This window comes from Octodon degus, unplaced genomic scaffold (genome assembly GCF_000260255.1).
Source record: "Octodon degus isolate 3935 unplaced genomic scaffold, OctDeg1.0 scaffold00190, whole genome shotgun sequence".
Lineage (NCBI taxonomy): Eukaryota > Metazoa > Chordata > Mammalia > Rodentia > Octodontidae > Octodon > Octodon degus.
The window spans coordinates 252,128-275,729 of record NW_004524766.1 but is presented as its reverse complement, the minus strand read 5'-3'; the positions used below and the strand labels follow the sequence as shown (position 1 = coordinate 275,729).

The window sequence follows — 23,602 nt, the reverse complement described above, 5'->3', positions numbered from 1 at the left end:
CATCATGGCAGATCATAGATTGAGCTATGCCACACATTCACAGCAAAAATCAGCAAGTGCTTCAGGTTTTGCACCTTATAAGTGCCTGTCACAATATAGAAACACATTTCTATTCTTCCATGTATCATCTTTAGAAAGAGTGGTAGTCTTTGGGTGTTACTACCTGTGATATTTGTTGTTTATAAGATTTTTGTTAATAATCAAAATGGAAATAAGGTGATATGCCTTGATAATGTGTCATATCACCAAAAATATCTGAATTCAAAGATGATCTTTTTTAAAAATTAGATACCACAATAACTGTTATAGTTGATAAAAGCATCCAAAAATGTTTCTGTTCTAGGGGCATAAGATTTATGATGACATAAAATACACCAGAAAAATAAAGCTCATTATTAGAGAAACTTAGCCAATTGTCTATAATTGATATCAAATGATCTTAAAACACCTAGATTTGCAGATCCAGTGGTTGTTAGGGAAGATGAAAACCAAGCTAAAATAATCAAACTATCAAATGCTTATGAAAATATTTAATCAAAAACTTCATGTGTGAGTAATGAGTTATATCCACAGAGGAAAAGCCCATACGCTCAATACCTTATGTCCGAAGTAAAAGTATAGATAGAGATCTAAACAAATATCTTGAGAAGCAGTTCACAAAAGCAAGGCATAATTACTTGAATTGTTAAGTTTTCAATTCATCCTAATTACTGTGAACAATTCATTTGTCTTCATGTTTAATAACTGTGTCAACATCCACAGCAACAGGACAGTCACAGAAATCACGGTACCCTGCTCTCCTAATTTGGGTGTTTCCCTGGGGTAGCTAAGACCTACCTGTAAGCCACCTGTGGATAGGACCATAGATCAAAGTGGCATAACTACTAAATAAGTTCCACAAATGAGGCTATTGAAACAAATAATAAAAGCAATAAAACTAGATTTATTTCTGAGCAGAGAGAATGGAAAGATAGAATGAAAAGGAGGAAGGAGATGTTGTGAAAGTGAATTTCAGATAAACCTATTACAGGCAGGGGCACTTGCTCACACTGTGATCCTTCCCCAAACCTGTATGTCCTTAACTTCTATTACTGTGAACACTCCAGTACTTTCAAATACAATCACACTATTTTTTTCGAGATTAATATATAAAAGAATAAAAAATTGCTCCTGGGCTAGGATCCTGTATGCTAAGTTTCAGCCTGGAGCACATTTTTATAGCTGAGTTATAAACCTTTGAAAATGGATGTTTAGAATGGAAATGTTAAGAGACCCCTAACTATAGAGGCACAAATAGTACTGGCATCATTCATCTAGAAAAGGCATACAGGCGGCTGTAATATTAAAGTTTACACTTCAGATAAAGGAGGCTGAGAATGGCCAGGTTGTATTCTACCATAGTCTTAATCGCCCTTGAGAAAAAGTTATGGTCATGGAGGGGTGGAAAAACTGTCAAGAAAGAGGACAGGAAGGAGGGTCAACATGTTTGTCACTTGAATTTTGTTCTTAACGCGCCACAGCAACTGCTTTGGACGAAATGAACTAACTGAAACTGACAGCAGCAAATAATGACTGGAATCATTAAATTGTAGCGAATCTATGGCTCTCACATAGTGCAATGATATTTAATTTATTCTCTCAGTAGAGTTGTGTTGCCCTATGAAAGTGATTTTTGATCCAGAACCCATTCATTCTTACACCTATGGAAGAGGAAATCTGGAAAAAAAGGAATTAAATTGCAGAGTTAGAGTAGCTGAAATTGAAATGGAAGAGTACTTGGAATCTAGTATATTGTATGCTTATCTCTGGCTTCCTTTCAGTTGTGCGTTTTTCATGTTCTAAAAGGTAAAAGTTCCTCAGTAAGTTTTGCCTTCTTTGTATTGTGTCTTTTAACCTTTGGGATTTATTTTTTAATATAAATTCCTATTTCTCAGTACCTTTTATTTCCAATATAACCTATTCTCTCTCTAGAGTTTCCATGGAGTCTCAGAAAGGACAGTTCTTCACTGGCATATGCATTTTTCTGGGTGGATAATATAATATAGTGCCCTAAAGGTTAAGTCTATACACAATATCTGGGAACATGATTACTCAGTAAACTTCATGAAAAAGTAGTGATGTGGCACCAATTAGCAACAGCCCTCAGATACCTGCACAAGTCATTCACTTCTATACAAAGGGAAAAGGGATGGGGAGGAACAAGGAAGAAAATTCAGCTGCCTGTCATGAGTTGATTATTTTAGGTAAAATAAATCAGTAGCATAGAAGGGTATCAAATAATTTCTAAAGTAGCTGGACACCCACACTGAAGACAAGGCTCATAATGTACAGCAGTTCTTGTTGATATGATAACAAGTTAATAGAGCAGGTAAACCCTCTGGGTACATTCTGTGCAGAAATCTGTCTCAATGACAGAAACTGAAATTTGCAAAGTCTTGTAAAAATAAGATGTAGAAACTCTAAATTATATGCTTCCAGCTGATTATTCCAACAGATTTGATAATATGTTTCCACAAGTTAGAAGGCATATTATTAATCAAGTTCTTCACATATTGGGTATTAATTCTTAGCATAATGAAGACAGAAAAATCCACAAATCCTTTATATGTAAATATCACATATATACATAATACAATAGTATTCCCGATACTGAATTTTCAAATATTAGAAATATACATTTTAAACAATTGTATGGTGCATAAATAAAGCAACATGCATGGATTTTTTTTTGATTCTTCATTGTTATACTACAAAGCTATAAAAATTCAATATAATGTAATTGATGTCTTACTTAACATATGGAGTTAATATATATTTAAAATAGTGACTTGACTATGATTCAGACTTCTGAACTTCCCGGAGTGAGGACGTATTATTCACGTTCACTGCTCTTTTTGCAGTCTCGCTGCATGATTCATTACTGTCTCCTTTAACAGACAATGAACTCAGATTGAGAGATTTAAAAAAAAAAATCACCCGGTTGTTCACCTCTGAAATACACTTCTGTGTCATTTCTAGGATTCCATATTTATCTTCTCCAGGTGTCTCAAATAGTTAATAACAAACAAAGGGTGCATTTTAAAGAATTATCTCGATTCTTTAATAATTGAAAATGTGGATTTTAGGAATGCAAAAATATATATGGCTAAAAAGATTCTTCTTGGGTCGCATAACCATACAATGGATCTATTTGTGGCTCTTAATATTTTATAATGTTGCTGCAGGAACTCATTTCTAATCAGGATATGTGTCATTTGCCCTTGAGCAGGTCTATAGAGTCTGAGAATAGTGCCAGGCACATTCCGTGGGTCATGTACGATGGCCACCTTGTGACTAGCTGCTATAAATAAGGGCTCTGGGGTCAAACCTGTCTGTTCTTTGAAGAGGTTGGGAGGCTTCACCCTGAAAGCAACACCAGCCCTTAGCCTGGAAACTAGGTCCCCAAGGAGACCCTGGGCGAGCACTTTCAAATAGCTAAGAGTGAGAGAGAAGGCACAGCAAATGTCAACTTACATAAACCCATAAGAGAAGAGATGAGAAAATAGTGTCCTTTGCACAAGGGCAGAAATAGAACTTTCTTAGAAAAAAAAATGTAAAAAAGTGGGAAAGTCTACTAAATAAACCCAGGTGTTGGCTGGAATTCTAGGTGAGGAAGAGCTCATATGAAATAACCTAACAGAAAGAGAAAGGACATCTGCACTTGGCTTTGTCTACTACCCACAGGGGTATTTTGCACAAGCTACAGACTTTTTATATGATGAGGTCAAGAGGAATCATCTTTTTTATTTAAAAAGGTACACTGTATAAGTAAATTTATCATAAAAAACTTCCTGCAATGTCCTTGATGCTTGTGGGGAAATATGCGCCAAGGAAGATGCATCTTTTTAAAAAAAATAGTACTGGGAATTGAACCCACAACTTCATATTTACCAGGCAGGCACTGTACCACTGAGCTATATCCCCAGCCTAAAAGTGCATAATTCTATAGCCAAAGGATTATGAAATATAGATAACTTTCAAAGGTTAACCTTTCAATGCCTGCCCTGACCAGTTCTCTCTTGAAATTTTAAGGCCCAGGACATGATCTCCAGGGTCCTCTGCAGAATCAGTCTTCATTTCCATTTCATTGAGCTCTCAAATCATTGCCCCCATTGTCTCTCCCATTAATGGTCATTCTTGTGTCTTATTCATGTTTTATACATAAGCCTTCTTATTCCTTTTCCCAGAATCCAGGAACCAAAGATTATTAGACCAATTGCACACCCAAGGGATGGACAAGATCACTGAGGTTTTGCTCACAACATTTTGTGTCACAGTCCTCAAACATCACATACTAGAGGCCCTATTTTAATGTGAGAAAGTTTGGATTCTCTCTGAATGGCTCATTCCACATTACTTTCCTGAGAAACAGATAAAGTACTATATATGCTTTTATGTAAATAAATATCTATTATAAATTCAGTAATGCTTTGTTTTCTATCTCAAGTCTAGTATTAATCATAATGGCATGTATATACAAATAAGTAGTAATATGATTTCTTAAGAGTAAGATTTTAGTATATATGGGTTTGGGCCATTTGGAATAACTGTACCGAATATCAGTACTTACCAGGACACAACTTCTGTGTGGAGAGATGCTACACCAACATGGGCACCTGCTTGCATTAGCTCAGTGCAAGGGTAAAAAGATTTGACTCAAATCATTGTCCCCATCTAATAAAACACCAACCACCAAGCTCATACCAAGCAGCTGGACATCGGTGCTAGCTGGTGGGTTGAGAATGTCACCGCTCTCATGAGTAATCTCTTCCCTGCCATCTCAGTAGCCCACTCACACCTTGGTTTTGGTGCCTTACCCAATTACACTGAACTTTCTTTGCAGATAGCAAAATTGACTTGATGCAGGGCCGTATTCCTCCTGGTTCTCTTATGGGAGAAAATGAGAGGGTCATAATAGAGTCATGCAATATTGAAATGATCATACATCATACCAGATGCAAGTAGAGCATCCTCTTCTTCCTCTGCTTCTTCTACGTCAGTATTTCACCATCTAAGCAAGTATAGTCAGAACACTTGCTCATGGGAATACTGCTCAGAACTAGGCCATCCTGACTACAAAACATCACATAAATCTTAAATATTTTGTAGTCCTCCATCCTAGAAATTATACCCATTCTTGGAAAGATTCCACCACATTGAATGTGATGGTGTGAAAAACCCAGTTTCCATGTTCTGGAAACCCAGACACCTGGGGCTGGGGAGATGGCTCAGTGGAATAAGCGCTTCCCTGACAAGTGTAAGGGCTTGAGTTCAATCCCCGGTTCAAAAAAAAAAAAAAAAAAAAAAGACACCTCCCTGCAGCAAGCCAGAGGATTTCCACTTGCTTTAAAGGGCTCAACATGAGAAAAAGAATCTACATATTCACCCACCCTATGGCTTGACAGCTTTCTTTCTTTCTTTCTTTCTTTCTTTCTTTCTTTCTTTCTTTCTTTCTTTCTTTCTTTCTTTCTGTTGGCGGAACCAGGGACTGAACGAACTCCAGCCCTTTCACTTGCCAGTGAAGCACTTATTCCACAGAGCCATCTCCCCGGCCCCTTGACAGCTCTAGTTCCAACATAACTGTGGTCTCCTGAGGACACCTAGAAGCAGGAAGGATCAACATTTACCTACACTTCCCAGAATACTCTTGGATTATAAATGCTACCCCGAATACTCCATTTCACATTCAACAGTCTCCTAGTTTGCAGGAGAAATTCTATAGTCACTTTAATTATAAGATAATCTCCTAGTGTTAAGCATTCGCTCCAGAACATCATATGGGATCACAGTGTTTGCACCCTAATCTAAGGTTTCTTGGTTGGTAAGAGTCCCCAGCAGTCTCTCTGCAATGCAGTTTCCTGGGCCCCATCCCTTAGGACAGTTGGGAATGCCTCTGTTTACCAAGTGCTGCCCCTGGTTCTTCTGAACAGCAAAATCCAATCACTTCCATTCTCATGGATTCCCCAGTTCTGTCCCATGCATTGTATTTAACTACGTGACTGTTCCTCGCACTTGTTTCTCCCATGCCTTACTTAGGGAGATTTCCATGTCCTAACTGAGACTCGGTTTAACCCTGAGTCTGCAGTGCTTTTATTCTTGACTTGCTTTACTTCACCCTCACAGAGACCTTCTCAAGTGCAGCCCTCTGACTGGCATGCAATTCCCTTCTGCATCAGGGAAACCCCACTGGTAACTTGAAATTGGCCCTAGTGAGAATATCTATGCCATTCAGCAAACACTACACATAAAACTTTCCCTCTTTATACCCAGAACCATTTGTTAATAGTAACTAACACACAACCGCAGCTAAACTAACACTTCAGTTAAGTTTGCAGCCATTTATTCCACTACATGTTTTGACAATCAAGCTAAATGAAACATCAAATATTTCCTACAATATAGTCAGTCATTGTTTTAGGTATACTTAAGTAAGTCAGAAAAGAGATTCTACCTTGGAAAAATACACAATTGTTCAAAAATTATATATTGTACTTTGTTGGAAAGTTGTCATTGTCTAAATAATTTAAAAGTAAAAGTGCAGAATTTTGACTTCAAGTTCAAAAGATTTTTCCCTTGAAATTTTGGTTTGTGATCGAATTTAGAAACTAAAGGATCACTTTTTGAAGAAATAAGCTTCTTTTATTAAATAAGCTTCTGAGAATTTATAAATTAAAGGATCACTTTTGTAAGAAATAAGCTTCATTATTTTTAATGTAAGATGAGGCCATTCATTACAGAAAAATCACACAAGCCCTCTTACTCTCATGCAGCCCACTGTGTCTATTACTAACCCTTTCTCAGGTAGCTGTACTTTTCTCTCGATATTTTAACATCTGTCCACATTAGTGGATGTACTTTTACACATAAATATAAGAACAATATGATATCCTACTGTGTACAGAAATGGACTCACTGGCTTTTAAAAAAATTTAGGTAATATCTAAATTTATGATATTAAAAATAGCACTTAAAGAGCATTATTGAATATTTTTTATTTTATTTTTATTTTTGCCATGGTAGAGATTGAAGTCAGGGTCTTCTCTCTGCGGTACACTTCCAGCCACCCCCGTTCAGCATGAGATGGGGTCTGAGGTGCTGGACGAGAGCTTGTGAGCCTCCCAGCGTGCTGAGTGGCGCGTGTGCCCCATGCCCGCATCTGTGTGTCTTTAATGAGTGTCATTCTGTCACAGCTTGTTTATAGCAGCACTGCTTGGTAAATCACAGTAAACTGCTCTTTCAGAAGACTTGCCCCAACCTGACCACCAAGCTCACCAGGAACATATGGAGGATATTGGAATACACATCCTCTGTCATTGGTGATAATAAAAATATTAAAATATGTGAACATATAATATATTTTATGCAATTGTTATTATGTTTTCTAGGTTTGGGTTCTTCACTGTATATGTAGCTCTGTGATGGGAATTTTTACACTGAAATGACCAACTCATAAAGAAAATAAAAATGCTGAACTTCCATGAGAGATTCATTAAAATAGCTTTGGATTAAACTTGACCTTTTAAGTCTAAGCTTGAACCCCAAGCCAAAGAAAATACAAAATTTTCTTTCTTACAGTCAGAAGTCCTACACTTTTTAAAGAACATATCCTGTCCCCAGTAATAGGGTCATTTGCTAGTAGTAATCTTGAAGGGGGGAGAAAATGATAGAGATTGGGAGGGAGGGTAGGGAGAGAAAAGGGGAGGGAGGCAGAGAGAGAGAGAGAGAGAGAGAGAGAGAGAGAGAGAGAGAGAGAGAGAGAGAGACAGACAGACAGACAGACAGACAGACAGACAGACAGAGACAGAGAGATAGAGAGAAACAAAGAGACAGAGACAGACAGAGACAGAAACAGACAGAGACAGACAGAGACAGAGAGAATATTCTGTTTATTTTCTAAGATAAGAAAGGGGAATAGCTAATTTATAACAATGCACAATAGTTCAGCCTACAATCACAGTCTAGTAAAAGTTCAGGGTGTTTTTCCTGCAACACAAAACAAGACCAATCTATAAATTCTGCAAAGATGATTTAAAAGGCACTTATGCATGTTAACATAATATAAATATTTTAATCTTTTATATGTTTAGTTGACATTCCCTTGAATTTCAGCCCACTTCATTTCTTACATAGCACATCATTGTTTGGCCTAGTTGAATTGTCATGTAAATACGGGTGCTGTACTTCAAAGAAGAAGATTGTTGATTTTGAGCATGAATATTCAAACATTTCAGATAAAGTTGATAGTTGTTCCAGTAGGTAAGCTCCTCCGTAGGTAAGAATATATCACTAGAATGTATCCAGTGATTAAAAAGCTATGGCACATTCTTATTAGATATTTCACATTCAAGCATGGACAAATTAATACACTTCTCATGTCACCTAATCCCTAAGATCCAAGAGATAGTGTAATCCTGCCTGTAAGGAACATTTTGTAGAGGAAAATGATATCCAAACTATTAAGAAGCATGACTCAAAATTTACTGTCTTGCATATTCAGTTGTCAAATATTTCCTTTTCCTCTTTGCTTGATAGTGACATTTCTGGACTCCTTATTCAATTAAGATGTTATCATTCTTAAAATAAAAATACACTATTGCTTCTTTAATTTAATAACACTAAAGAGTCAACTCTTTCAATTTATGAAATGATTCTTGCTTGAGGCAAACACCCCTGCATTTCATGTCAGAGATGAGTGGAAATCTTCAAATAGGAATAGTAAGAAGCAGTGTCTACTGATGAAAACCCATTTTCTTTTGAATGAATATCCAATGTTTTGTTTAAAAGAGGAATTACTTGGGTATCAAGACAAAGGCCTGATCTTAAGCAGAACCCAATAATAGTCAGAGCAGACCCAATTAGCAAACTTCAGAAAAAAGACAGAAAATACAAAATCCCTCTCCTTTTCCCTCTCCCCCTCCCCCTCCCCTCTCCTTCCCCCTCCCCCTCTCCTTTCCCTCCCCTTCCCCTCTCCTTCCCCTCCCCCTCCATGTCTCTCTGTCCTCTTCCTCCCTTCCCTGTGTTACATTCATGGCTATATCTAAATCCAAACAGACATTTGTTCTGTAAGAATTACTCCACACAGAATTTGGCAGATAAAACATAAGCTGCAGCCTCAAAAACAAGTTGTGCCTTTACTTTTGTTAAATAAAAAAACTGTAACCATGAACTTAAATTTGAATAGGCTGTCTTGGGGTTTAAGATATGAAGTTTCTTAGGTTTCTTTAACATAAATGACTTCTCCTTTTCCTCTTTTCATGGAATTTTATTCAGCCACCACATTTTTATTTATGATTATGTGATAAATAATTTATGTACAGGTTAATAAATGGTAGTTTTTTAAGTAAACCCAAAAGCATCCAAGTAAAAAGTGGGTGGCTCAAATGATGTGATGATTATGAAAAATCTCTTAAAAAAAAAAGAAAAATCTCTTGGAGATTTGTCTTTTCATTGATGAGTGCTTCATTATTAGATTTCCTATTAGCCTTGCAGGTTCCATTTGGTGCTATTGCTATGTCCAAATCACCTATTTATTTTTTTTTCAATGCAGGCTCTATTAGTGCTTATTAATTTTATGAAATGTTGCTTTCATTAATGGCATTTTCTTCTTTTATTTTTTAATTTACATATTTGGAACAGGGTTTCACTACTCAGCTCAGACTCTTAGTACTGCTCCTGCTTTCAGCCTCCCCACCACTGGGATTACAGGCCTGCGCCACTACACCATTTCTGTCACGGGCTCAGCACTCCCCAGTGGCAGGGCTGGCTCAGGATGCAGTACCCGGGGTCAAACCTTGGTCCCTGTGCTTGCTTAAGCAGGTGCTTAGTTTGCTGAGCTATCTCACCAGCCCTTATTAATGGCATTTTAATGTATGCATATAACACATTTTTATCTCTTTGAATGGCCCGAATTCCTAAACATAGATAGTTATGCATAACTTCTCAGTAAACCTGAACTGTTTTTTTATCTAGGTTCCCAAAAACTTGTGGTAACACAGAAGAAACAAGCTTCAACAATTTACATGGAAATTTTAACTTCCATGGTTTCTGTGCTGGAGAAAATTCGCAGAAAACATTTATTATCCTTCCTTGTAGAGCACAGAACCACATGGTATTTGCTGCTGTCTTTTGCTTCTGTCTGCATAACATACTCTGACACAATAACCTAACCCATTGGAGGAAATGGATAGGACCTAACATCTTAAAGAGACAGTTTTTCTTACCTAAGGAGAGCAGCTGAGCAGATTCCAGGTTCAGACCAGGTACTTGTTAGTAAGGAATTTTGCCAGTTCACTGCACAGCATGACAGAGCAAGGCCCAGGCCCAAAGGTGTCACAGACAACTGGAGCATGGGGTGATCCTCAAAACAGGCGGATACACACCTTAGACCATGAGCATGCAGGTTCTGGTTCCATTTCTATATCATATGTGTATAAGGACCTCACCTAGCAGTACTGAACCTACATTTTTTCAATGGCAGCGTATCAATAATAACAATATCACTTCTCAGAGCTGCTTTGAGAATTAACCACTCATAATTGTTATTGTGTATCTGAGATCATCAACGTGACATCTGTTTTCATCATTAAACGACCAGTTTAGAGTAGTGGGCATGTTCAGAAGATTGGTCCAACTCATGCCTGCTTACAAAAATTGCATAGAAATGATCTGCTTTTAGTTTTACATCTTTAAAATTATTTGATGCTTATTTCTCTACTTTTTGCAGCAGCCACATTATGGGAAACACCTGGAAGTTGCTTTAAAAGAGAATGTTCCACAAGAAGCAATTGAAACAATCACCCATCCCTCGTAGCCCTACACAACCTGGATAGAGTTGGCTCCACACCCTCAGGATATCTGCAGAACGCTGAAAGCTGAGAATGTGAAGAAAGATGGCCCTGAAATATGCTTCTTAGAATCACCAAAAAAATGACCTGTGGTGGGCAGCTAGGCCCAGTGTATTGTGGCAGAGGTCATGGAAGGCCTCCTGACCCAAGGCTATGTGCTCTATCACCTCCCATGAGCACCATCAGCTCTTTATACAGATACATGTGGGAAGGATATTTGGAACAGGTACCAGCTCCCAAAACTTTAAAATACACACCAAGCCAACCTGGAATGGAATCTCAGGAACAGATTAGCTTCAATCTGTTTGTCCACTTAGCCACGTGACATTCAGGACTCTGAGGGGAAAAAGCAGGAAACATTCAGTGAATCAGACAGCAGAAAAAGGAAAGTCATGGGGAGTGAAGAGAAGGAGAGAGGGTCTCTAAAACGAGGACAGGACAGCGATAGCAGAGTGCGGGACTCCACTGTCCACACTGGATACTGGGCAGAGAGTTTATCTGTAGAGGTGCAAGAGATTGAACTGAATCCCCAACAAAGTGTCAAAAGAAGAGAAGTAAACTCTACTCTGAGGACTAAGAGCACCTGCTCATTAGGACCCAACCTTAGGATTTGTTCTCAAAAGAAAGCATTTTGCTTATATTTTGTCCAAGGCTTTCTAATAATATGAACTGGAATCAGTTAGGAAAGAAAATGAGGTTTTTTAAATAGTTAAAGAGACTTTATTCTAATAGCTATAATGACAGTGCTTGTCAAAATGAAAACTGAAAACAAGTATACAAAACGGTTGATTACTAATCATGTATTGAAAGCACTAAGAGGTTCCACAGCACCAAATAAACCAGCTCTGGAGTTTCCCAAGGTAAATTTAACAGCTCCAGCTTCTTCAGTGTTTATCAACATACAAAAGAAAAAAGTAGAGGTCATCTTTTCTGATGGCAAATCAGACCCTGGCAGGCTAAGAGAGAAAGGCACTTCACACATGGAGGTGAGGGTGCTCTGGGACTGTGGTCTGGAGTGGATCAACTGACCCAGCTTGCATGCATTCCTGCTGGTGAGACCCAGACTTTGACCAACACAAGTCATGAGTGGGCACTAGGAACAGGCTGTCACTCCAGCTGCAGGCTGACCAAGGGGTAGGGTGGGACCCTTACCCCTCATAACCCTCCCCATTACCATGAGTACCAGCATGATGCTAAGGAATGCAGGTGACCCAAAGACAGGCGGGCCACAGGGTCTCGACTGTGACTGTGCAGTGGATGCCATTTGTTCATCACATCTCTGGAGTTCCCAGAGGAACAGCTGATCTGATGACCAGGCCGAACTGTACTAGAAATAGGCTCCCTTCTGTGTGTCCACATGTTCTCCTCACCTTGTAATTTTTAACTATTTTAAAAAATGTACTGAGTTTGTGTTACACACCAGCCACCAAATGGATCCTGACACCAATCTGCAGCTCAGTGGCTTCTGGAGGCCAGGTGCCCATTCACCCAAATCCCTTCTCAGTACTAACAGGGAGTTGATTTTTTTCTTTACAATAAAAAAAAACCTCAGTAGTATTGCATAGGAGTACCAGAAACTGCCTCAGTGGGAACAGAAACTACTTACATTAAATAGCAACCTGACTGCAGGCTGCATCTGCATGTGTACAGCACGATGCGTGCACACTGTGACCAACCCGCGGAGACAGCTTCTGGCACTCAGGACCACAGAGCTGCAACGTTTGCCACATGAGAGGAAAGCGGAGGGCAGAGAAGGAGGAAGTGAGGGGAGGGGTTCTGGTTCCAGAGCTGATTGGAGAGCCAGTCCAGCCCTTCACAGAGCCCGTCCCCACGGTGGCCCAGGTGGCTTGAATGTACCAGTTCCTGTGGCATAGAGAGTGCAGCCCCAGCTTGTCTGTGATTTCAGCTGCACTCGTGGTGTTGGGAGGTCCTGCTTGTTCGCAAACATGAGGAGGACAGTGTCCCTGAGCTCGGCCTCAGCCAGCATCCTTATGAGCTCCTCACAGGCCTCGTTCATGTGCTTTCTGTCATTGCTGTCCGCCACAAAGATCAAGCCTTGGGTGTTCTGAAAGGAGTGGCGCCACAGTGGTCGAATCTTGTCCTGACCACCCACATCCCACACGGTGAAGCTGATGTCCTTGTATTCAACAGTCTCCACACTGAACCCTGTGGTAGGAATGGCGGTCCCAATTTCATCAAACTTCAGTTTATAAAGAATCATTGTCTTTCCAGCAGCATCTGAGCCCACCATGAGAATGTGTATTTCTTTTTTTGCAGAAAAGACCCTTGAAGAGGTTTGAGAAGATATTCCCCATGCTAATGGATGCATGGAATGCACACTGGCCAGAGACCGCAGCGGTAGCCGCCCCAAGCCAGGCCAGAAAATGAGTTTTGTCAAAAAGGAAAACCCTGTTCTGAAAAGGCAAGATATATAGAGAGAATCCCATGCAGACCAATGCCTCAGAAGCAGTTATCGATCAAGTTCACAATCTCATCTTGCCCTATTTGATGTAGCATTGGCAACTGACAATCAGCATAATTCTCAATAAGCAATGAGATGGTAAGTACAACCTCACAACCTAGAAAATATCCCACACAGCAGATAAAATCTTAAGGAATATTAAGAAGAATCACTTTCAAAAAAAAAAAAAAAGAAGAAGAAGAAGAATCACTTTCAAATACATAAATATGTTGTCCAACTGAAATTCTGTTCATTTTTTCAAATTTAAATTTTTGTAACGAGACCTACTCTGTATTATCTGATTTTTCTTGGGGAACTTAAAACCTGGAAGATCATTACAGGCACTCATGCTGGGACATAAATATTAAAAACGTGAGAAAATGCCCTCCTAGCTCTTAATCAGTTTACCACATGTTTCAAAAGCAAAAAGAAAAGTAATATTTTGGAGCCTAAGAATTAAAAAATTCTGAAAAGAAATCTATTCCACAGAGTCAAAATATATTTATCTATTTTGTATTCAGCTATTTTTTTCATAAAATAATCTTGACTATGCAGTGTTTTATTCTCAGCAAGAAAAAAAAATCTGATCTTCGTATTTGAACAAGTGTCTCGTGCTGGGGTGACTAAGATGTAGTATTTGCATCTCTTTAAATATTTGTTTATATATTTGTCATCACCCAGAAAGGATTCATCCATTTATCCAAAGCAAACTGCAACAAAACTTGGGGAGTGAGTCAGAATCTCCCCAGGAGCGAAACAGGCCATTTCCTTTCCTCATTTTGACACAGATGAGCCAAACAGAATCAAAGGACAGCAGTCTCCTTCATTATTTCACTAAATAAACATGAGTGAAAGGAGGGCACATGCAACGAGTTTAATCATTAAAAGTCCTTTGCTACATTACAGACTCAGCTTTGAGCTCAAGTTTTAAAAATGCACTTTAGGCTTGGGAGCTATTAGTTTTCAGGCCATCTAGTCAATTTCCTACAAATGTCTATTGGCTAATCATAGAATAATTTTATAGGGCTTTTCACTGAGTTATTTGTGTCTTCAATGTGCAGTTAAGTGATTTACCAGTAGAGTCAGCGGTGAAAATTGTTAGCACTGGTATAAACCCTTTCTGCCTATCATTGGGGACCATAATTTTGTTATCTTTGTATGCTCAGTTGTGTGGCTAATGTGTACTAAAAATGATTGCATAACCACTATTATTCACCACTGAACACGACATTTAAAAACCAGAAGAAAAAGCCACCACCTAGGAAGTCAAGACCTGAGAAATAAACTGGAGGTGACATGGTTTGGCGAATGAGCTGCCCCTCCACTGAAGACCATCTGCCCTCTGCCAGTAAGACACCACGTTGTGCTCATGTCACGTGGGGCCATGAAGGAGTTAATGAACTCTGGCAAACTGAGGAATGTGGCCCCATCTCCCTAAGAAGACCAAGCCTGCTGCTACCTTTCGCAAGTAGTCCTGAGTAGCAATGAACTTCGTCATCCTTGTGAACAGAGCTTGACAGAGATTGTCAGCCTCTCACTCCTGAGGTATCATTGTCATTCACTCGGCATTAACCCCGCTAGGAGCTACTGCTGGATTTAGCCTTCAAAGTCTCCTCATTATTTGACAAGTTAGAAGAGGTAGTGGAACTACTAGTAATTGGGGAAACTACAACTCCATCCCAGCAAGTGACCTTGTCCCCACACTAAGCTCTGGCTGGCCCTAGGTAGAACACCTTAATTGGCAGAGTAGTTATTATTGCGACTCTTCAACACACGTATTCCAGAGAAGGGATGGGTGAGAAGAATTTCAGCACAAGGCAGTGCAGAAGAAATGCTGATAACTTCCTCTGAGCCTCTGAGCCTGGCATATTGTGTGCAAGTGTCACTAGCTTTGGATTTGTCGCTGTCACTGACTTTCCATCTCAAAGAAAAATCTGATTTAGAGCTTCCAAAAATCAAGTGCAAATGAATGAGAAACGAAAATATGCAAACAAAATTCTAAGGAGGCCAGCATTTCTTCTGCCCAACTATTTTAAAATTCTGATCCCTCTGCAGAGAGTCAAACTGAGGCTAAGCTGCTCTTCAAATAACTCTGGTAAAAACTTTTAATTAGTTTTTACATTTTTCAGACCTCTGTGCTCCCAAGTGCTATTTGAAGCTAGAAACTACAAATAATATGGAGGCTATTTCTTGATTCTGAATAGTTTGTTTTCATGATCAAGTGGATTAACTATTTTAGATCTTACTAGAAAGCCCTGAAAACTAGAAGGTTTGAATACTAATGAGATGGTTTTCATAAATACCTTAACCTTGAGATGCCTTGCTACAATTAAAAATAAATTGACATGCACAATTTTATTCCGCACTTTAAGTAGTGGAACAAATCTTTGTTTACTTATGTATGGAATAACTTTGGCTCCCATTGGTTTGGAATTCTGACACAAAAGCATAATTAATTTAATCTTTAACATACTGGAAAATGTGCATCTTAAATTCATACCTATAATTTAAAGTATTTGCTTGTAATTTAGTTCCAAAGGCTCAATGCTTTTCTCTTCACTGTTAAAGAAAAGAGATCTGACCAAAGTCATGGCACTCACCCTTATGTCCGCACCCACAGAAGAACAGGATGGGAAGATTCCAAAATGGACATTATTCAGATTACTGCCCCCAAGGTAATGAAATCGGAAGGATTCCTTTACTGAAATATTTCCATGTGCTTTCTGTGATATACAAACTGTAATATTCTTTGTTGTGTATAACTTACTGGTCAAAATAAAGTTTAAAAAAAGGAGTAAAATTCCAGTATTTTCAAAGACTACTTATTTTCCATGCACAAAATGCAAAGGAATCACAAAAGAGGGCATTACCCTCTGAATTTGTATTCTGTATTCAAGAGAAAATTGAAATTATTGATGCGAAGAATAAATGTTGAAAATTAGCCCTAAAAATATGCTGACAGATTATCCAGATAAAGGTACAAGCGTATGTCTGCATTATCCATACCAACATGTCCATTATTTTATAAATAATGTTGTTTTTAATCATGGTCAGACAAATAGATCTAGATTAATTTATTATGAGCAAATTCACATGAAAAGCAAAACTTTCTGGCCCTGCTCTGAGATTAAATATGTGACATATTTGAGATCTAATTCCAAACCTAATGACTTGGCTTCTTTAGTCTCTGATAGCTTCTATGATTGGTTCAAACATATAAGACTTGTCCTTAAACTCATGTCCATTTTCATGCCGATGTTAGGATTGGAAGTTCCAGTCTCCTTCAGGTACAGTGGACAGAAGGAGCACTCTCCTGCCAGCCCAAGAAAACTTCAACCCTGGTGACAGTCGCTGCACCATTAACAAAACACAGGAATCTGGGGGAGTCAGGAAGACAGTGACCCACAAACCCTCTTTACTGGTGACTAGGAGGGACTCTTGGGAGGTAAGAGCTGGGGTTCATGGCATAAAACCAAGACTGTCTCGGATGCATCTTGGCACCCTTAAGGGAGAAGCACCTAAGCTAACGTCACGCAGGTGCACTTACCAGACTTCTCCACAGCTTGCAACTAAGCCAAAACACACTGCTCAGCTTCCAGAAATAAAAAATGCAATGGACAATTTCTTACACTCTTGATTTCAAGAATAGAGAAAACTAGTGCTACGAGAAAGTTTTGTACTCTCTGAAGGAGCCATTTAGAAGCGTTTTTATGCATCTCCCAAAGTCCTGTTCATAATATGCAGTACAAAGCTTTCATTAAAAATATAAGAGATGCTGCTGTGATAAGGAAGATTGTTGTGTTAAGAAATAATAGAAAGCTAGATAGAGTTGAACATGTTCTCTTTTTTGTATTTTAGAGAAGGGTCTGAACACAGGGTATTCAGGGTCTCACTACTAGATCAGACTCATAGTGATTCTCCTGTTTATAGCCTCCCAAAAGCTGGGATTACAGTCATGCACCACCACACCCATTTTCAAATGCCATTGCAGTGAGCCCCCGGAGGTGGGGCTGGCATGGCAGGCCTAGGGGTCGAACCCCTGGTCCCTGTGCCTGTTTGCACACACTTTAACCTGCTGAGCTACTTGGCCAGCCCCATGTTCTGTTTCTTATCCTCTGAAAACCACAACTATTAGCTAGGCTGTTTGTTTTAAACGTCTAAAATTCTATATATTGTTTATGTATAGCTATAGATTATGGAAGTGTCTGCAGGGATCTAGTGATGTGGTCTGAACTTATATAAAGGAATATGTCATAGTGCCAGGTAATGGCTAAAAGACAGGTAAGGATAAAAGTTTGGGAGAACATCTAATAATCTCTTCTCAGTAGTCTTTCTAAAATAGCTAAGCTCCACAGCTATCGCCTCTGCTAAATTAAACATTTCGGCCCAGTTTACTAGTGCCACAACACACAGGTAGAAGTAATAAGTAATAATGAGTTTTGGGCCATTGAACACTGTGAATTTTCCCAGTGTACTGCAATTATAGAAACATCTGTGCTAAATAAGTTCCTACTGAAAGCTAGGAGTGTTTAATAATCCTCACAATTGCTCATTATCGACCCTAATAGAAAAGAGAATAAACTCTACAAAAGTTTACCATTTTCAAAGAAAATTGCCAGGACTGTGATCATTTCTAGTACCACATTTCCCTGGATGGAAAAAACACCAGAGAAAACCTCCTTGGAAAACAGCATTAAACCGCAGTTTTAATAACATGTACCACAGCACCAGGCAAATTACACCACTTTCTACAGCCAAACTGTTCTGGTGAGAGTGCCCCGGGTGCTGGGACCTGTCACCCATCAAGCGGGAGATTGATGGTATACCTCAGCTGTCTCTGCTGCCTCTGACACAAGAGTGTGCCCTGAAAGTAGCTTCCTCAGATCGCTCCAAACCACCAAAGCCCCAATTGAAGGGCCTCCACACCTGCTGATTGCATCCCACGTGGCTCATTCCAAAACAAACCTGGATTCCAGGGCCAGGATTGAAATAACATTAACAACCACTAAGGGTCAGCTGTTGCTACTGAAGGGAATGTCACTGCTCAGGAGAAAGATGAGTGAGTTAAATGTAAGCAGCAATGGCTGACTGGTTGCCTCTTTAATTAGTCTGGGAACAAGGTAGCTGTTATTACTTTGGAAGAGGGTAGGATGTGAGAGCCATCGAATGTCCACAGCTGGAAGTAGATTATGAAGGAAAAGTGATAAACCTTCCATCACAGAGAATGCCTGCGAAGCATTATTAACAAAGAAAAAGAAAAGGTGATTTGCATCCGATCCTGCCAAAATAATGTCTGGCTAAATTCTGTGTATGAAATGCTAATCTCGCTAGTACTACACAAAACACTGAGATTTTCTTTAATGCATGCTCAAGGTGCTTTAGAACCAGAATGGTACGATTTATTGGTCAATTTAGCTAAACTAAAGTGCCCAGCCAGCTATTTGGTCAAGAAATACTGTGAATTTTTCTATAATGTTGGTTTTGGATGAAATTAACATTTTACTCAGAGGACTTTGAACAAACCCTGATGTGGGTGAGCCTGGTCAAATCAGTTACAGGTCTAATCTCCCCCAAGTAAGGAGGGGCCCTGCGGAAGAGAGCAAAGGCTCCTTCGGGGGCCTTTGACTTGCTGGCTGAGTAATCAGGTAATCAGATAGATCTATCCTTCAAAACACAGTAAATCTCTATCGGCTCTGTTTCTTTGGAGAACTCTGACAAACACTGAATGGAAAAGATATTCAACTTCTACCCCTGCTTTCCACTTTTTCTAATTAACATTAGAAATTTCTAATGTTTATTTTAAGTTGTGTTCTGTGCTGAGGGGGTCACATCTGCAACCATCACGCATTTCTGTCTTCACTTGACAGAAAAACAAAGAGGCCAGCAAAGCATGGCTGGGTTGCCCCAGCCCATGAAGACAGTGAGTGACAAAAAAAAGAACACAGGCTCAGATCTGGCTCTTCCAAAGCCTGAGTTCTCCACCTTCAGGACAGACAGACCCTCCAAAGAAGTAATAGCAACAAAAGACAGATTACCGTTCAAAAAATTTCAAAGCACACACCCAGAGATGGGGGTTATCCTTGTCTATTTTTGCTGCTTGCTTTGCATGAAAGGAGCCCCAAGCTAAGCTATGGCCTCCTCTAAAAATAAATGAATGCATTTCCTCACTTAAATTAACCTGTTCCAAGGCCATTGTCTTACTTGAATGTCAAACATATATGGCCCAGGACAAATCTCTAAGCCTTCTCGGGTGTCAATAATTTGTCTATTTCTAGCAAACCAATGAATAGCCTTAGTCATTCAGAAAACTGATCAGTAGCCTCACTTATAACTTGAATGGTGTACAAGAGCCTCAGCTTGAATAAGAAAATACTACTTGCTTTGAAAATTCTCCTGAGAACTAAATGAGAATAGATTGGACAGTAGGGGGGAAAGTGCGAAGGCATTAGGCACGCCATAGATCTAAAAGTCACTGATGAGGAAATACTGATTTGCTCAAGGTGAGAATGCAGATAATAATTAAAATAAAGTTCTGATTCCTGTGACTGTGATTCATGAAGCATTTTTACAAGGAGCACTGATAAGCTTGTGGGAGCGCTGCCTTCATGAAGCCTTGTTTTTATAACATTTCCATGAGGCCCTCGCTTTAGGAGAACATGAGATGATCTACCCACTGCTGTCCCTCACTCTCCACTCCCCTAAGTTGCCCCACATGGCACAGCCAATATGGAAATATTTCTAATAACACATTGAACTACACTTAAATTTACATGCTTTTCCACCAAACTCCATTCACATTTGATGGTAAGTGATGAAGGCAAAAACTATATCTTTTATTCTTAATTTACTTCCTTGACCATTAGTTCGTTGCTTTTTTTGGTACTGGGAGTCAAACTCCAGACCTTACACTTGCCAGGTAGGTGCTTAAGCTGCTGAGCTATCTCTAAGGCCATTAATTCTAATTAAGAAATACCTAGCCGATTAATAAGATATATGCCTGGGTATGACTAGGTGGGTCACAGAGGCCTGGTCTTGGCTACTAGACAGCAACTTGTCAATTCCTCTCTGGCACTGCTCCCTGGCTGCCGCGAAATGAGCAGCTATACTATACCATGTACTTCTCCCATGATATTGCTGCCATGGAGCCAGCTGACTCAGGATTGATTTCTCCAAACCATGAACCAAATGAATCCTTTCTTCCTTGAAATAGTGATTGTCTGGTATTGTGCTGAGCAACAGGAAAGCTAGATGATGCAAAAACTTGGTCCTGAAGAAGTTGAGTAGTTACCAGAACTTTACCTGATCATGTGGTATAGAAGCCTCTAAACTAGTTTGCCAGAAGAGGCTGGGAAGCTTTGGAGAGGCAGGCTGGAGAAGTCCTAGAACAGTGAAAACAGACCACAGAAGATGAGTCTGGTTACAGCTAGAGAGGAATGCGGACTTTAAAACATGAGGCATAGAATGTTCCGGTTGCGAGCAAATTCTCCATTAGCAGTTGGTCCCAAAGTCATGCATGTTGTACTCTGGTAGAAATTTTCTCTATGTTTTGCTTGTGTCCTGAGACTTCACAGGAAACTGAAATTAAGGGAAGCAGATTAATTAATAAGTTGAAGAAAATTTCAAGATACCCCAACATTCCGACTGCAGCCTGGGAACTGCTGGCTGCTTTTAGCCAGATTTGTAGTGAGAATCAGTCACAAAATGCAGAGTGGGGGAAAAAAAGTGGAAAATTTAAATTTGGGCCTGGAAGTCAGAGGTGCTGGGAATGTGGCCTGGTCTTAGATACTATGCATGGTCCTTTGTCTAATCCTCTCTGACATTATTCCCTGATCTGTTTTCCTGTGATAACGATGAACTAGCAATTTTGCTTTCCCATGGCCTTGCACAATGAGGTTTCCATCTTGTAGCCAGCACCAAACACCATGTCTCTTAGAACCATGAGCTCTATTAATTCTCTTTCTTTAAATGCTAGTGCTCAGGGCTGGTGTCTTTCAACAGTAGAAAAGCCAGAAGCCTGGCACAACCACCCAGCAGCATTCCTAGTGTTAATTCACTCATAAGTGCTCATGTTTTTGAAAGAAGCAAATCAATTATTTAGATAATTGTGACTTAAAAATTATCATGAAAAGGTATTTGTATTGGAATTGTGCTAGATGATTACAGAGTGTCTTACTCTACCATCCGCTGTGAGGGAGGAGAAACTTGGGCAGCATTCCAACTGCTTTCAGTAAGGCCACTCACCTCTCTGCCCACGTATCTAACACACCACATCCTACAAAAATTGGGCAAGACTTATCTCATGATCATGATCTAAAACCCTCAAGCTATAAGGATGGTTTGAGTTGCCCAGATTTTATCCCTGGTGTTCCAGACAGCGGACCCAAAATCCATTTTGAAAAATAAACTCTCCCTTATTCTTTTTTGCTTCGAATTCCTTCAGGGCAGGTTTGGCTGGCTTGAGTTGTGGGGATCGAACCACAGCAACCTGAGCCTGGCTGCTTTGTGGAAGCAACCACTTAAAGAGCTGAGCTAAGGGACAGGCCCCTCCCTTATTCTTTATGGAGTGAGTTAAAATGTCCAGCTACTTCCCTAGCCACGGGAGTTCACACAGAGCCAAGGCAGTCAGTCAGACTACTTTTAAAATTATCTTCCACCTGAATGGAACCAAGGTAGAAGAGCAAGGCAGTTGAGAGCCAGACCTCCTAGTGAGCATAGCCTCTGAAGTTTGCTTCAGTCAAACTCCTAGAAATGTTCCCTACCCTTCCTGAGTCTAGTTTATAGTGTGTCTTTCCCACCTAGGAAATACTGAAATATTTTCCTATAATTTTTCTTTTGTTTTGTTTGAGAAAAGTCAATTCTGTTGCTTACAGTCACAGTATCCTAACTGACACATACCCAGCTGTGCAAACTAAAATCCTCTCCCTCAGCCAAACACCTGCTATCATTTTGTGCTGCACAACGATAAAGCAAAATGGAGACCTAATTCCCATTCTAATTCTCTAATGCTGTGCACGAAGGATTTGTTGTTAGTCTGAGTCTGCGACTGCAGTGAAGTCAACAGGAAATAAGAGTCGGAGAGCACTAAAAGTGGGTGCCATATATCTCCCTGAGCCACCTAGTATAACCTTGTTTCGAGCTAAATTTTGAGACAAAAATATATTTATTTTAAGGAAAATATTCCTGGCTGCAGGTCCAGAGGACTTTCTATGGTCTTGGTTCCCTCCCAGCTATTTCAATTCAAGGCTACTGAAGCTGTAGTGCCCCAGCGCTCTGAAAGTATGGAAGACATCAGTGAGCACTTGAGGGTACTGGGTGATTGGCCATTGGTTTCTTAAACGCTGTTCACTGTCACTTACCACTGTCACTACACAAGGCCCATGCCACACGAGGTCCAGAATACACGTGGCTTCATCGCCACAGTGCTGAGGAATGGAGAGACTTGGCCTGCTGCAGAACTTGGCAAGCGTGTGTTGCAGGCAGACTGGAGCTTCACCAAGACCGGGAAGGCAAATGCAGGTGCCCCTGAGAGGCTTCATGTGAAGGGCGACAGGGAAGGCTTCACCAAGACTTGGGCTGGAGCTTCTGAATTAGGAGAGTGATAAAACACGGCAGACTTTTAAAAGAGGTTGTAAGTCCTTGAACTCTTGAGGGCTTTATAAAAAGCATAGAAAACCATCCTTTCTGTTAGACATTCAGAGACCTTACTAGATTATTTTAATTCCGTTGCTCCACACTCTTTTTAGGGGGTAGGTCAGCCACAATCCAGTGAGAGTTCGGAAGCATTATTAACATAAGAAGTAATAACATTAAAATATCTCTGTGTGTGTGTGTGTGTGTGTGTGTGTGTGTGTGTGTGTTGTATGTGTATTTGTAGTTTCTATAATGCTGAATGCTGTTTGTCTCATATTTTTTAAAATCACGTTGCTGATAATGCCTATTTCATACATTATTGACTTTTATCTCTACTAAAGAAATCCTACAGCCGAAATTTTCCATGGATCAACAGAGCACACATGGAAATGAAATATGTAGGTCTTGAAATTATAACAGATACTTTTTGAAAGAACGAGGTCATTTCTTCACTGGGTGCAAGCAGCTGACACTAGAATAGTAGAAAAAATAAAATTATTTGCACTATAATGTTGCAAATATGATTGTACTGCAACAGTTCCATACTAAGAGAATAAGCTAAGCCCTTTTTTCTTTCTTTCTTTCTTTTTTCTTTCTATCTTTCTTTTTTTTCTTTTCTTTCTTTTTT

The 23,602-nt window shown here is 39.6% G+C and overlaps 1 pseudogene; it reads right to left on the bottom strand.

The window, feature by feature from the left end:
• Nucleotides 1–12,581: 12,581 nt before the first annotated feature.
• On the bottom strand, nucleotides 12,582–13,198 carry LOC101593278 (annotated as a pseudogene).
• Between the last annotated feature and the right edge of the window lie 10,404 nt (nucleotides 13,199–23,602).